This window comes from Ambystoma mexicanum, chromosome 8, assembly GCF_040938575.1.
Source record: "Ambystoma mexicanum isolate Mex_15411 chromosome 8, UKY_AmexF1_1, whole genome shotgun sequence".
NCBI classification, from domain to species: Eukaryota; Metazoa; Chordata; class Amphibia; order Caudata; family Ambystomatidae; genus Ambystoma; species Ambystoma mexicanum.
The window spans coordinates 466,782,190-466,795,478 of NC_090929.1; the positions used below are offsets into that span (position 1 = coordinate 466,782,190).

Below are 13,289 nucleotides of genomic sequence, written 5' to 3' on the forward strand. Positions count from 1 at the left end.
CTTATGATTGGGCAAGTTACACCCCTAAACATAAATCTCTATTTTAATTAGCAGCTTTAGAGTAGACACCCAGGTGCCTAGTGTCCCAAGATTCACCCTTTCTCCCTTCCATCAATCAGTGTTTTCAGGGCTGTGTGTCAATTAGTTGGCTGGGTATGGCCTCGGATCTGTAGTCTCTTATCAGGAAAAGTTATGGCACCCTCTGGTTCTGGATTTATCAGGCGGTGGTACATCTTCGCGCCTGTCTGGTCACGTGTTGGTTCACCGTGAATCTGCTTCAGTTTCCAATCTTTTGTGCATCTAATTCTGTGTGCGCTTGGCCACCTGCATGGGCCTCTCTTATCTTGACCTTCAAGGGCAGGCTGGTATTATCTGTAGTTGGAGTTTTGTGAGCTCATGCTCACCTCCCCTTCTCTGGTTGACCTCGATCTCCTCGGCATAAGCCTCTCTTTGTTGAGTTTCGATTCCGCTCCTTCTCTGGTCTTTGCTGGGTTTCTAAACCCAGCCTGTCAGGCCTTTGGCCGCCTGGGTACATTTCTGCTTTCACAAAATGGAGTCGATCGTGTACATTGTGCAGTATTGAGGTAGATATATGGTTGGCGCTTGCTGCTCTACTCTCCTACTAGGCATTGCAAGTAGTATCGATTTCTTAGCCTCTTGCATTTCAATCTCACTTACACACACTCAGCAGGGCGGTTGCTTCCATCTTGCCTTATGGCACCATTCTCTTATGTTTTAACAGTGTCTCTCCCCTGCATCCATTATCATTATCCTTGCGGTTACTAGTACTGGCATTCGTGCTTTCAGTAGCCAAGTCTGTTTGTTCTCGGGGCTGCTCGGGCCCTTGGTTTATTTTCATTGGCCTTCCATTAAGGCTTTAGGAGTCTCCTCGTGGACCGTGTGCAGGTATTCCTCATTCCGTCTCAGTGGCTGGTATGGCTGTCTGATAGGGTATCGTGCTGCCCAGGTTTGTCGCGTTATGGCTTCTTCAACCGGTATTGATCTCCTTACGTACAAGGGGCAGAGTCCCAGTGCGGCTCTCTATTGGTTTATTTGCTCCTCATACGTCACATACCACGGCGATTACCTTACTGGCAACTCGCAATGTGGGGCAGGGGTGTGGGTCATATCTGGGACCTCCTCTACATTTTCACTTCCCTCAAATGTGGCGCTCAGTGCATCCACGATTTTCAGAGCTCTATGTGCAAGGTGCGTTATTCAATGACACCCCAGGACCGGCCCGTGAATGAAGCTTCTACAAAGCCCTTTCCAAGAAGGAGTTTTAGTGGGGAAGGGAGGGTCACTCCATGGCTCTCTCACTTTTGAGACTCTCAGCCTCATCACGAGTCGGGCGGTAACCCTTAAATGTGACGGTAACGCTATTACTGCCACATTTAAGGGTCCGCCCAATCACGAGTCTGCCAGCATTTACCCCCAGCTGCAAGCTGGGGGTAAATGCGCGGGAAGAATTCCCATTTTCGGGCGCAATTAGCGTGCGCTAATTGCGCCAAAAATTCCAAAATTGGGTCCAATGGACCCAATGGGGAATGGGGAATTGTAGTTACCGTCTTACCCTTGATCTGGCGCTAATAGTGCCGGATCGGTTGGCGGTAACACAGTTAACGCAGACGATAACACCGGTGGTAATACCGCCAGGTTATCGCCCAACTCGTGATGAGGCCATCTATGTCCAGTTCTTATTTTCTTAAAAAGCGTTACACCAGAGCAGGGTCCTGGTTGAGTTTGCGGCTCCTCTCAACCATTCACATCACACTTGAAAGCGTTCAAATTGAGCAGAGCCCAATCAGTGGCGTAGCACAAAGTCCCCCCACCGCCCAAGCTCCTTAACAAAGCACAGGGCACGCCACAACCCGGGACAGCCCGGACCACCACATTGGTGCAATGTCCATGAAGATTATGCCACTGTAGTGGCATGCACTACTCCAAGTGAAATAAATAAATGTTTTTTAATCAAAGCTTAAATGTTTCACCTATTGTAGAAAGAAGGGGGCAGACCCAAGTGGTGGTTGGTGAGCTGTTTTATTGGAGGGTGTAAATATTTGCCACAAGTATGCGATTGCGACTGAGCATAGCGAGGGGGCCAGAAGTAACGAAAACGTGTTTGGGAGTTTGGGGGGGATTCTTCCCCCTCCCAAGAAAACGTTTTTTGAAGAATGGGTTAAAATGTTGCATTACATTTGGGTAAAAGGCCAGACAGTTTTCAATCGGTTTTTTAGGGTATAGGGTAACTCATGAAAAAAGTACAATAAATGCAAGTCACCAAAAGTACACAAGCACATTTCCCAATGCATTGTAATGCCGGTCCCTTCAATATATTCCAGTGTAACAAATATATTCATGCTGGCTGTGCTCAAACATTTCCATGCTGGCTCAACCAACATATGATAGTATTTCCATATAAGAACATACTCATGTTCGCTTTGAGATATTTTGTATAGTATCATTACTGGCAGTAGGCACAAAGCTGGCTCTGCCAATATATACCAGTACTCCTATGTAAGAAAATACTCACATTGGTTTGGCCATTAAAAGTGACATATCACAATAAGAAAACATGTCCAAACTGGTTCCAATGTAATCCAGTCTAGTCCCATAAGAACACTTATCATCCTTGCTACATCATAGATGCTCAGTTAATAAAATGTCATGCTACAGTAAGACACTCACCTTCAAGTGCCTGACTCAGGCTGCACCCAGCTACCTTACTGAGCACACCCAGCGGTATGCCCCTAAGCGAGCCTTGAGGTCACTTGATCAGGCTAAACTCAGCCAGCCCAGGTTTCGCCTTGCTAAATTTGGTTAAAGTATCTTTGATATTGTGGCTCCCGCCACCTGGAATCCTATTCCTCTGGACCTTAAAAGCTCCACTCCACTGAAGGGGAGTTCACAGCTCCTTAGTTCATGCTTCCTGGTGTATTAGACTTGGTAATTCCTGATCTTATTTTATTTGTTGATTGTATGTCAGTTTTCTTTTTGTGCGCCTTGAGGCTGTGGGTGATCTGGTGCATTTATAAGAATTAAAATTATTTGACTTTGCTGAGCGCTCCTCTCCTCAGACGTGTTCCGCGCGCCCTTCTGACACGCGCCTACAGCCAACAGACAGGACCGCAGCCAGATCTCCCGTAGGCGCCGAGAGCCTCTCCCTGGGACACACCTGCCGCCGCCATGCTGCCTGTCACCCGCACCATAGGGTTCCTGAGGAGCGCTGCCCGCCAGCAGCTCGTGCAGAGAGCCAACGTCTCGTCCAAGCCCCCCAAGGAGATCGTGACCCCGGCGCATCAAGCTGTGGCCCTCAGTGCCATGTTCCTCACTTTCCTGATTCCCTCCGGCTGGATCTTGGCCCACTTGGAGGACTACAAACACAAACGGGAGCAATAAACCATGATTCCAAAGCCAGCGTGTCTGCAAGGAGCACTGGAAAAGGACTTCGCTTTGTGACCACTTAGGCATATTTATAATTAAAATCTTAAACACCAAAAAAAAAAAAAAAAAATTAATAAATATGCAGGCGCTACACCAGGCTGCTAAACCCCCCCAAAAAAACACACACGCACACGCACACTCAGTGCTTCTTTCCTGGGCTGCAAGCCCCGGGCTTGCCTTCACCCTGATCGGTGAGGCCCCCCAGACCTCGTGTGGTGGGACCCGACTACTTCAGTGCCCAGGAGCTTCCATTTTTTTATTTTTTTGTTAATATTTGTTTAATACGGAGGTAGCAAGGGAGACGCCTGGCGACCCCCAAATGACATCCCTCTAGCAGAACAATGCTCTTTAACGAAGGGTTCTCAGCAGGGAGTGTGAGGTAGAAAGGGAATGGAGTGAAACAAATCCTGCACTAGTTACTAGCAGCAGGTTATTGCGTGTGAACCCCACAGGAGAAACACTCAGTGTAGAGCAAAAGGTGCTGTCCCTTAATCCTAAGAGGAACTGTGAGAAACCTCAGGGTATCCTCCGGAGCAGGCCTCAAGGATTCCTTATTCAGGTGGCCTGGAAAAGCCTGAAGCTTTAGGGGCGGAAGAGTAGAGAGGATCACCTGGATGGGGGAGCCTGGGGTTGTGCTCGGAGAAATAACCCAGGAGAGACGTGGTATTATATCGAAGAGGAAGGTGAGGAAGATGGAGTCCATAAGGCTTTTGTAAGTTGTACTATCTTCACCTCCCTTCCTCGCTCTGCATCTCTCTTGCCCACATCCAACAAACCATCCATATATAAATCTTCCAGGATCCCGAACCCCTGTACATTCAATAATTCTGGTCATTCCCTTTTGTTTCACAAACCCAACCAAATTTACACTTCCGAAATCACCTACCCCCCTAAAACGAAAGATACAATTCCATATAACACATATTCCCCATCCTACCACATAGAATACTTAGAGACTCTACCTTTCCCCTTTTCCGACACAAACACTTTCTCCCAACACAAAAGACAATGAACTAACACTAAAGCCGTTTACCTGACATGTCCCAACCCAAGGGTCAGGCAAAGTCAGGCAATTAACCAAAACAGCACACACCCGACGACCCTTTCCTTTTCCCACAGGGATAAAAGGTGGAGCACGAGAGCACAATACGAGCAAGGCTGACCGCACTACGAGAGAGCTAACTCAGCACAGCAGTTCAAGAGGAGGAGAAAGAAGGCACGAACCGAGAGGGTGACAAGGAGTGAAGCAACCTTTTCCATTGCAAGCCTGGCCTCTGAAACCTCTGAAGAAGGAATTGTAACAACAATAGCCCAAGTGTGTTGCAGCAGATGCCAACGGTGCATAGAGTGTGCCTGCGCTGATAAGTAGGACAGAGCTAGATGCCTGCTACCGTTGTACCGGCCTTGACTCCCAATACAAAGAAAGCCAAGTGGTTCATCACACCCGGGGAGTCGAGCGGAGAACTGATAAAGAAACCAAACTGTGCTGAATGAAAGTCACAAAGTGGCACATTGAGGAAAGTTCAACAAACTATAAACTGTTTAGCACAGACCAGCTTCAGCAGGGTCTTGCACCATGTGGGTGCTCACTCGAGAGACTGGTCGATCCCATGTTTGAAGGAAACTACTAATAACATAAGGCCAAAAGAGAGCCGCAAGTAAAGGTCAAAGTGGCCATACAGGGGTCTAGCACAATCCCAGTAAAGTCGAAAGTCTTTGGCTGAAAAATCATTGAGAAACGCAAGGGAAGTGAATCCCAAAACAAGAGAAAGGAATTGTGAAATGGCAGGAGTGAACCCGAGGGAGGGGTGCCAATAAAGAGGGGCGAAGTCTAAAGTCCCAAGAAACAGTGTGTTGACAAAAGTGAACCCGGCATGTCCTCGGAGAACTGTTTAAAAAGACATTAAGATTTGTAAATGCCAAGGAGAGATATATCTATGCAAAAGCCAGAGTGAACCCGACAAAGTGAGGCCAATATTCATGAAGGGTCTGACCCCGGCAGAGGGAGATCCAGGGGGTAGAAAACAATTACCCCATCGACACATGAAGGCAAGAATAAGAGATCTTTAGAATACAAGCCAGAGTGTACCCGAGGGGAGGGAGGCTGATATAGGGAGGCTGATATTCGAGAGGGGTTTGCACCCGGAAGAGGAGCGGTTTGCGCCTGGAAGAGGGGGTAGCCAGGGCTGAAGAATCATCACCCAATGTACATTTGGAACAGAACTTCTTTTGTTTGTTTATTTGTTTGCATCAGGTCCTTGAAGGCAAGACACTTTCAGGAGAAAAGAGACTTGACCGTCGACAGTCCTGATAGCTGAGAACGGAACTGTCGTCTTGTTCTGGGAAAGCTTGAGAGTGTGCTGTGCTCAGAAGTCCCAACTTATCCCGTGCTTAAAACGTGGGTAAGGAGACCCCGGCTACACATCCTGACTTATCATTTGGGAACACTTCTTTCTTTTTGTGATCCTAATCCCACACTCTTCTTTTTGTATTTAATGTAAGGACTGGCAATAGTTTTTTTTAGCATAGGCCCTTTTTATTTGACAAGATGCCACCAGGACTGCCTTATTTTTCATTTGATGGTCGTAGCTTGCTCCCATTTTAGCTTTAGGTTTAGATTAGGCGTTTTTCCAACCTGCATGTTCAGTTTAATAAACACCCTTGAACTGTGATCACTTGTGTCTGTCTTTACAGTTGGCACCATGAGTTCCTTACAGAACACTTGTCATTTGCGCTTGCTTCGTGGGAGAAAACGAATGCTGATGTTTGCCAGGGGCACAGTGAACGTTTAATGCGGGGTCTAGAGGCGCGCATGCGTGGTAGGTTGATGTGCTTTCCCTAGGGTCCTGACTCTCCCTGGGGCCACTCGCAATCATGCAAGGTTTGCAGGTGGCTGGTCACCCACTCACACACACAAACTGAAATATAGAGGATAGAGCCGTGGGAAATTTCTGACAATGGGCGCTCCCGGCATCTGGATCACACACTTACGGGCAGAGCAGGGCAGGATTACAGGAATGGTCGTAACTTTACAGCACACCTGCCTTGTCCCAGGGGGTGCTGCTCTTGAGGGAGCTGGGGTTTATTGTTATGATTCTCTTTCCCACAAGTTCTCCAAGTGGCCTCCGTGGGGAGCACCCTGCGACTAGTCAACTAGACTGTATGCTGGGGAGGCGCCAATCAACAATTCAGTATAATGATAAATCTGAGCTACAAAACTAAGAGTGAAATGTATGTGATAATGCCAGTGCTTTAAGTGGGATGAGGAATCGAGAGTGGGCTCTAAAAAGGGAGCGAGGCCTAGGTATGAGCAGCATGGGGGAGTGGACGGGAAAGGGATGACACTGAGGGCCAGGCAGGAGAGGCGGGCTCTTTTCTATCATCATTTTTGTTGCACAATGTATCCTTTTATTTCTTTATCACAGGTGCCGACCTACATACACAGCCCTTTCACCCAACAGAGTCGGTGATAGGGCTGCCTGCGGGGGTTGGTGCTTCTGATTAACAAACATAAGGAAAGGCGGGAGCAATGCTATCATACCTTTTGGTACACTCACCTCTCCTTTTGTTTCTTGGTCAGAATGTCTGACCCTTGCAGGCAGCCCTTTAACCATCTCTGTTGGGTGAAAGCACTTGTCAGGCTCTGCCAGGGTTCGGTCCTGACTGGCCCATGCCACTTTAAGCTCTGGGTAATACACATTAATCTCACAGATTTATTACCTGGAGCAATGGAAACTGTACTCCTCTGCTGAAAGCAGCAAAGAAAGAGAAGGAGTTGGATACAGAATATGAGCCAATTGGGAAGGGCAGATTACGATTGGCCTTTTAATGACATTTGATGCTTGAAGTGTTCAAGTACAGACAAGCCCCTCCTTTTGCCCCAGTGTTAAACATTGAACAAATGCTTTGATAACACAAAATGGAGAAAACAGGTTTGGCCACAATCCATATTATCTAAAAACATTTGTTCAAAGGTCGAAAATGAATCAGACTGTTTTTATACTAGGTTTCTTGCATAACATATAACGCCATGTGTTTACTGAATGTCTTTTCAGGTTACGCAACAAAAACAAAGTACATAAAACAGCCTCCTTCAATGTTGCCCTGGTGAAACATGTTTAGATAATACCATGTGTCTAAGCATCTGTACCCCATTCCGTTTAATCTAAACGGCAAAGTGTGTGCTAACTTCAGTTGCTTTCTTTTTTTGTTGCACAAGGGCAAAGCTTTGATTATCTGGCCGCAGGTGTTCTTGGGATTGATGCTTTTCTGTTATTGGTTGCTTTCCTGCTGGAAATGTAAAGTAAGGCCGACAGTGCAGCAGCATACCGGTCTTGACATCAGTGCTGTTATGCAGTCTTTGTCCCAGGAGGAGGTTGTCACAGGTGCGCGCCCTCTCCGGAGAATTTCCTGTAGAAACACCATCATAGATTTCAGTTGGCTTCAGAATTGCACGCACAAACATGATTTAGCTTTTTTTTGTTAAAAATTCTTTTTAGCAGAATGATTTGAATAATTGAACATAATTCCCACATGATGTATATAGTGTGGCTGTGCCGTAGATATTGACCATTTATACTGCACAGCTGCAGTACTTGGCCGGTGTGGTTTTACTGTTGTCGTTTTTTTGGGTTGGCAAAACGCTTTTCTAGTGCTTGGTTAATCCTCCTGTCGCAGCCCCTCTGGGTGCAGAATATAATCCTGAAGCGTGATTACCAGCACACCTGCCATGTCCCAGGGGGCGCTGTTCTGGAGGCAGCTGGGGCAAATTGTTATGATTCTCTTTCTCGCAAGTTCTCCAAGTGGCCTCCGTGGGGAGCGCCGCGTGAATTTTCAGCTAGACAAAGCCAGCGCAGGCCTTACGAAAAGCAAGTAAGTGGCCACTGTTCTGTGAGACACAGCTTTCGACTGCCCATTCTGAACAACATGTTCAGGTCTGGAAATCTGGCAGTAGATGGACCGTTAATGTTTGGAATTCATGATTTCTCAATTGTAAAATTCATGCAAATCGTGAAATTAAAAGGGGAATCTCTTGTATTTCCACGCTGACTTGTATTTCCAAACTCCCCAGTTGGGCGTAATTTTGCAGATGTTCATACAGTGGGTCTCATTGCGAGTTTGCCGGCTACTGGCGGGTTACCGTGACCCCGTAACACTGTTACCGATGCCAGACATCCCGGCGCTATAACAAGCGGTTGCGATACAGTAAATCCCCATTCCCATGGAGGGCAAAACGACTTCATGGGTATGGGGACACTGAAGCACCTGCACCATTCTTAACGGTGCTGGTGCTTCAGTGAAAAACATACCGGTAGGGGCCTGAACTCCCGGCCGGTCAGGCCTGCCATTAGTTCAGTGCCCCTACCAGCATACTTACAGTATGGCGGTCTGGAAAAGGTGCTGGTACGTTGCTACTGGCACCTTTATTTCTCGACTGCCAAACTCCCAGTGAGGGCCAGGGTCTCTATTTCAGATTAGAGGTGTACCAAAATTCAGCTTCGATTAAGTATTCGGCTGAATTCTGGCTCAAAATGACATATTCGGCTTTGGACAAATACTTAATTAATTTTTTGTCAAAGCTAAATAGTTCCCCTGCAAAATATATTAAGTACTGCTTTGATTGTGCCTGGAACCATTCAAGCATGTCATGTTAATCCTTATGGAACTCGCTTGGCATCATCTACACCAACTTTGCTGATGACACGAAAATCCTTGTCTCCTCCCTCTCTGGTACCTACTCTGAAGGCATGGGCCTCATTATGAGTCAGCCGGTCCGGAAACAACGGTGGCAGTAAATCCGCCTCCACCGTTGTTTCCCGACCGGCTGATTCCGAGTCCTGCAGGCGGGAGGTGTCACTCCCGCCAGGGCTCACCTGGCGGAAGTAACACCACCCGCCTGCAGGCGGACATGGAAACACCGGCTCTGTCATAGACGGAACCAGTTTTTCCATGGTCCCCATCCCCATGGAGTCCTATTGGACTCCATGGGAATGGGGATTTACAGAATTCCACCTCCAGAATTACCGGGTCACCGGGGGTTGTAATGCCCCGGTAATTCCGGCAATCACGGAAGCGGAATGGTATTACCGGTCTGGCGGCAGCCTGCCGGTTTTTCCGGTACCGCCAGACTCATAATTAGGCCCATGATCTCAATTATCAATGTTTACAGCACTATCCATAACTGGATGGCCAACAATAACCTCTGTCTCAATGATGCAAGACACAGCTACTCATGGTGGGCTCCCCCCCACACCCTCAAACCACTTGACTCTGCTTATTCCTCTTTCACCATTGACGGTTCTGTTATTTCAGTCCTCAAACAGGTTAAAACCATATGGGTCTACCTTGACACAGAGCTCACCATGTCTAAGCACATCACTGCCCTTGCCTCCTCTATGGCCAAACTCATCACTCTAAGTAGACAATTTCTGTCCACTAATAACTGTCTCACGCTTGCCAGAGCCCTGATTCTCAGTAAATTGGATTATTGTAATGTCCTCCTCAAGGACATGTCAGGTACTAATCTCGCCAAACTGCAACTTCTATTAAATAAAGCACTCTGTGCTGCACTGGGACTCCGTTTATCTGATCACATCATGGCAGCACACAAAGAAGCTCACTGGTTGCCTATAAAAGCCTGTATTGACTTTAAAACCCTTTCCATTGCCCACCGCTCTATCTATAATGAAGCTCCCCTGTACCTGAACAAAAGCATCACACAGAGACATCAGGCCGTTCCCTACACTCATCGAATCACACCCCCTTGGTTAGACCTTGATTCAAACATGCCAGAGCAGACAGCATGAGCTTCAGGGTCACAGCCCCCACTTTCTGGAACTCTCTAGTGTCCCGTATCAGAAATGAGACCTCTCACCATGCCTTCGAGAAGCTTGTGAAAACGTGACTGTATGATAAATACGACTAACCTTGCTCTTACGATGACACTCCTTTTCCACTTCCTACTACCTGACCTGTACTACTATGTGCCAGACTTTTATGTTCTTTTCCATCATGTAACTTGCTGAATATTTCATGCTTACTATCTTTGGTACAAACGCAGTGATAGTCCTGGGTGTGGGCATTACATAAATGCTATCAATAAAAAAATAATGAATTAATTACACAAATGCTGCTGTCACTTATTTAATTGAGTACAGACAGAGCAGAGGTGTGAATGCGCAAACAAAGTCTCGGCCCTTCATGTGCTGGACAGACTTTAATCTGGTGGTTTGCTGGAGAGTTTGTGAGTTAAAGCAAAAGTCACAATATTTTGAATGTGCAGCGAGATGTCGCTGGTCTCACCGGTATTTCTCAATTGAAAACCATTGAGCTAGGATAGTATACAAAGTCGCTGTTGGAAAAATTATTAATATAACTGCTGCAGATATCCCAGGAAGTTCAAACCCCTGAGTAAAATATCTCAGGTGATAGTGTGCCTGCAGCAAATAACTTTATCCAGCCTGCTGGATAAGATTATAAAGCAAGTAAGATGGCTCAGTGGGAAGCGTGTTTGCGGAAGAGATTTGTAGTGTGTAGATGAAAACTAGTATACAAAGTCACTATTCGAAATTTTCTTTTCTTTAGGGGTCTACTGATTTGCTGATGACAGGTGTGAGTAATATGAGAGTTTCAGGTTCCAATCCCAATAATTGCCAATCAAAGCATTATATAATTAAGCAGATTAATCTAACTGCTGCAGATAATCCAGGAAGTTCCATACTGTCTGTAAAATAGCTTAGGCAGTGATTTGCTTTCAGCAAAGAATTGCATTCAGCCTGCAGGCTAGGTTATAAAGCAAGTAAGAAGGCTCACTGGGAATTGTAAGTGACACAAAAGAAGGCAAAGCACATCTACATATTAATACTGTGCAGCAGGCTACTCATTCATACATGGGTCAATAGATGGAACTGACTCTGCATTCACCACAAAAGAAACACAAGGGTAGTCAGATTTTTTATCTATCTCTGCCTAATGGAAACGAATCCTAGAAGGTGCTGGTGTGCCGCTTATGTAAAAGCAGATCGAAAAAGAAAAAGAAATAAATCGAGTAGCAATAGTGGGGCAGGTCTCTTGTTCCCTCTTAAACCACTCTCTGACATTCACAGACACAATCAGGTAAAAATGAGAGAGATCGTCCATGGCAAGTTTCAGAGGTATGTTTATGGCAATGAAACGGTTCATTTACTTATAGACCAACTGACCTTGTTTCATGGATTCTCTTCAATTAAGAATAACTAAGAACACTTACAAAATGTATAGCAGAAAATGGCTATGAAGACAATGGACTCTCAGCTGACTCTGACTAGTGTGAACCACTCAGTGAGAGAGCGTCAAGTCCAAGTTGCTGGGACAGAAACACTGATTACTGCCTCTTAATGCAACTTCTGCTGTCTACCGGTTTCAGCGGTATGTGTTTATTAGAACCGCTTTCTTCAGGACAGTCTTCTTTATCAACACTAAACTATTCAATGCTATTTAATAGAGGCGATGGGAGTAGAATACGTTACCACAACGCCTTATGTTGCCATGTATGCAAAGAACTGCAGTGGATCCCTACAATAAAAGTAATATAGAGTAGGATCACTTTTTAATGTTACACATACTAAATTAGAACAGGAATATGTGTGAGACTAACACAGTATTCCAGCATAGTATTTAATCTCACATAACATGACTTCAAGATAATGCCTACAAACCACTGAGTGGTTCAATATGACTGATAAAGTAACTGGCACTCATATTTCTATAAGCGGAATTAAGGTGCCCCTATGTTAGCGTCTCGTTTTGTACAGAGTAACACATACAGCATACAAGGGTTATAACAATGAATGCTAACGTAGGTCACATCTGCTTTGTGCAAAATGTGTGATGCAACTCATGGAATGCACGGTCTGGTAATGCAACCACTGTGGTGCCTCTATCCCTCCATGTTCCCTTGACAGTAAAAAATCAAATAGGAGGGTTTTTAGGACAATTGCATTATTCCTGAAAGATTATACTGCGTATTAGTCAATACGTCATCCGTGCATCTATGAGACAATAGTGGCAGGAATACAGTCCAGCCTCCCCTTGCCTATAGCCAAAGTGTATGGAGCGGTCCGTGAAAAATGGAAGAACCGGAGCATTCCAGGCATGACAGTAGCTAAATGCACACCCGAAAGCATAGATGCCATCGCATATTCCCTTACCGTAGATGGAGACTTTCCAGCGCTTAGTGCAAGTTCCGCGTCCAGTCAATCAGAGGGAAGAATGAGTCCGGTCACAACTGCAGTGATTTTTACTTCTGTGTGTCTTGCGATCATGTGCACCAATGTCTATTGACATGGAGCACGTGATCGCTACTATGCGAATGTGCGTCGCATTTCGGGAGCCATGCAAGTCAGGCAACCTCAGTGATTTCTATTTCCGTTTGTCTCGCTATCACGTGCACCAATCACTGTGAATTGTGCCTGCTGCAGAGATGTGCTTGCAGTATCGAAACGTGTTGAAATTGCTGCCCCCTCACTTTTTCATGTTGCCAAAATGAGTCCCTTTGAATTGGTTAAAGGTGACAGAGATTACTAAAGAATGAGGCTATGCAATAGATTGGGAGTTTAAAAAAATGTTTAACCAAAATGCCCCAGTTTATAGCAGCAGAAATATTCCTCCAAACATTAGAGATTTAAATAAAGAGTAATATTTTTGTAATAAAGACAAGGAGATAGAAGTTTACAATTTTAAAACATTGGACCAAATAGATGTACAAGTGAAGCAAATAAGGAAAATATATATGCACATGCCAATCACAGATCTGAAAATCAGCACTGTCCCTTCCATATAGGGTCACCCGCGAACCGTTGACAACT

At 45.7% G+C, this 13,289-nt stretch overlaps 1 long non-coding RNA gene across 1 annotated transcript; it reads right to left on the minus strand.

Moving 5' to 3' along the window:
- Positions 1-7,255: 7,255 nt before the first annotated feature.
- On the minus strand, positions 7,256-12,806 carry LOC138472089 (uncharacterized). Its single transcript, XR_011268557.1, has 2 exons — positions 12,633-12,806; positions 7,256-7,854 (listed from the first exon to the last, which is right to left on the minus strand). It is a non-coding gene; the product is annotated as an uncharacterized lncRNA (long non-coding RNA).
- Positions 12,807-13,289: the final 483 nt, after the last annotated feature.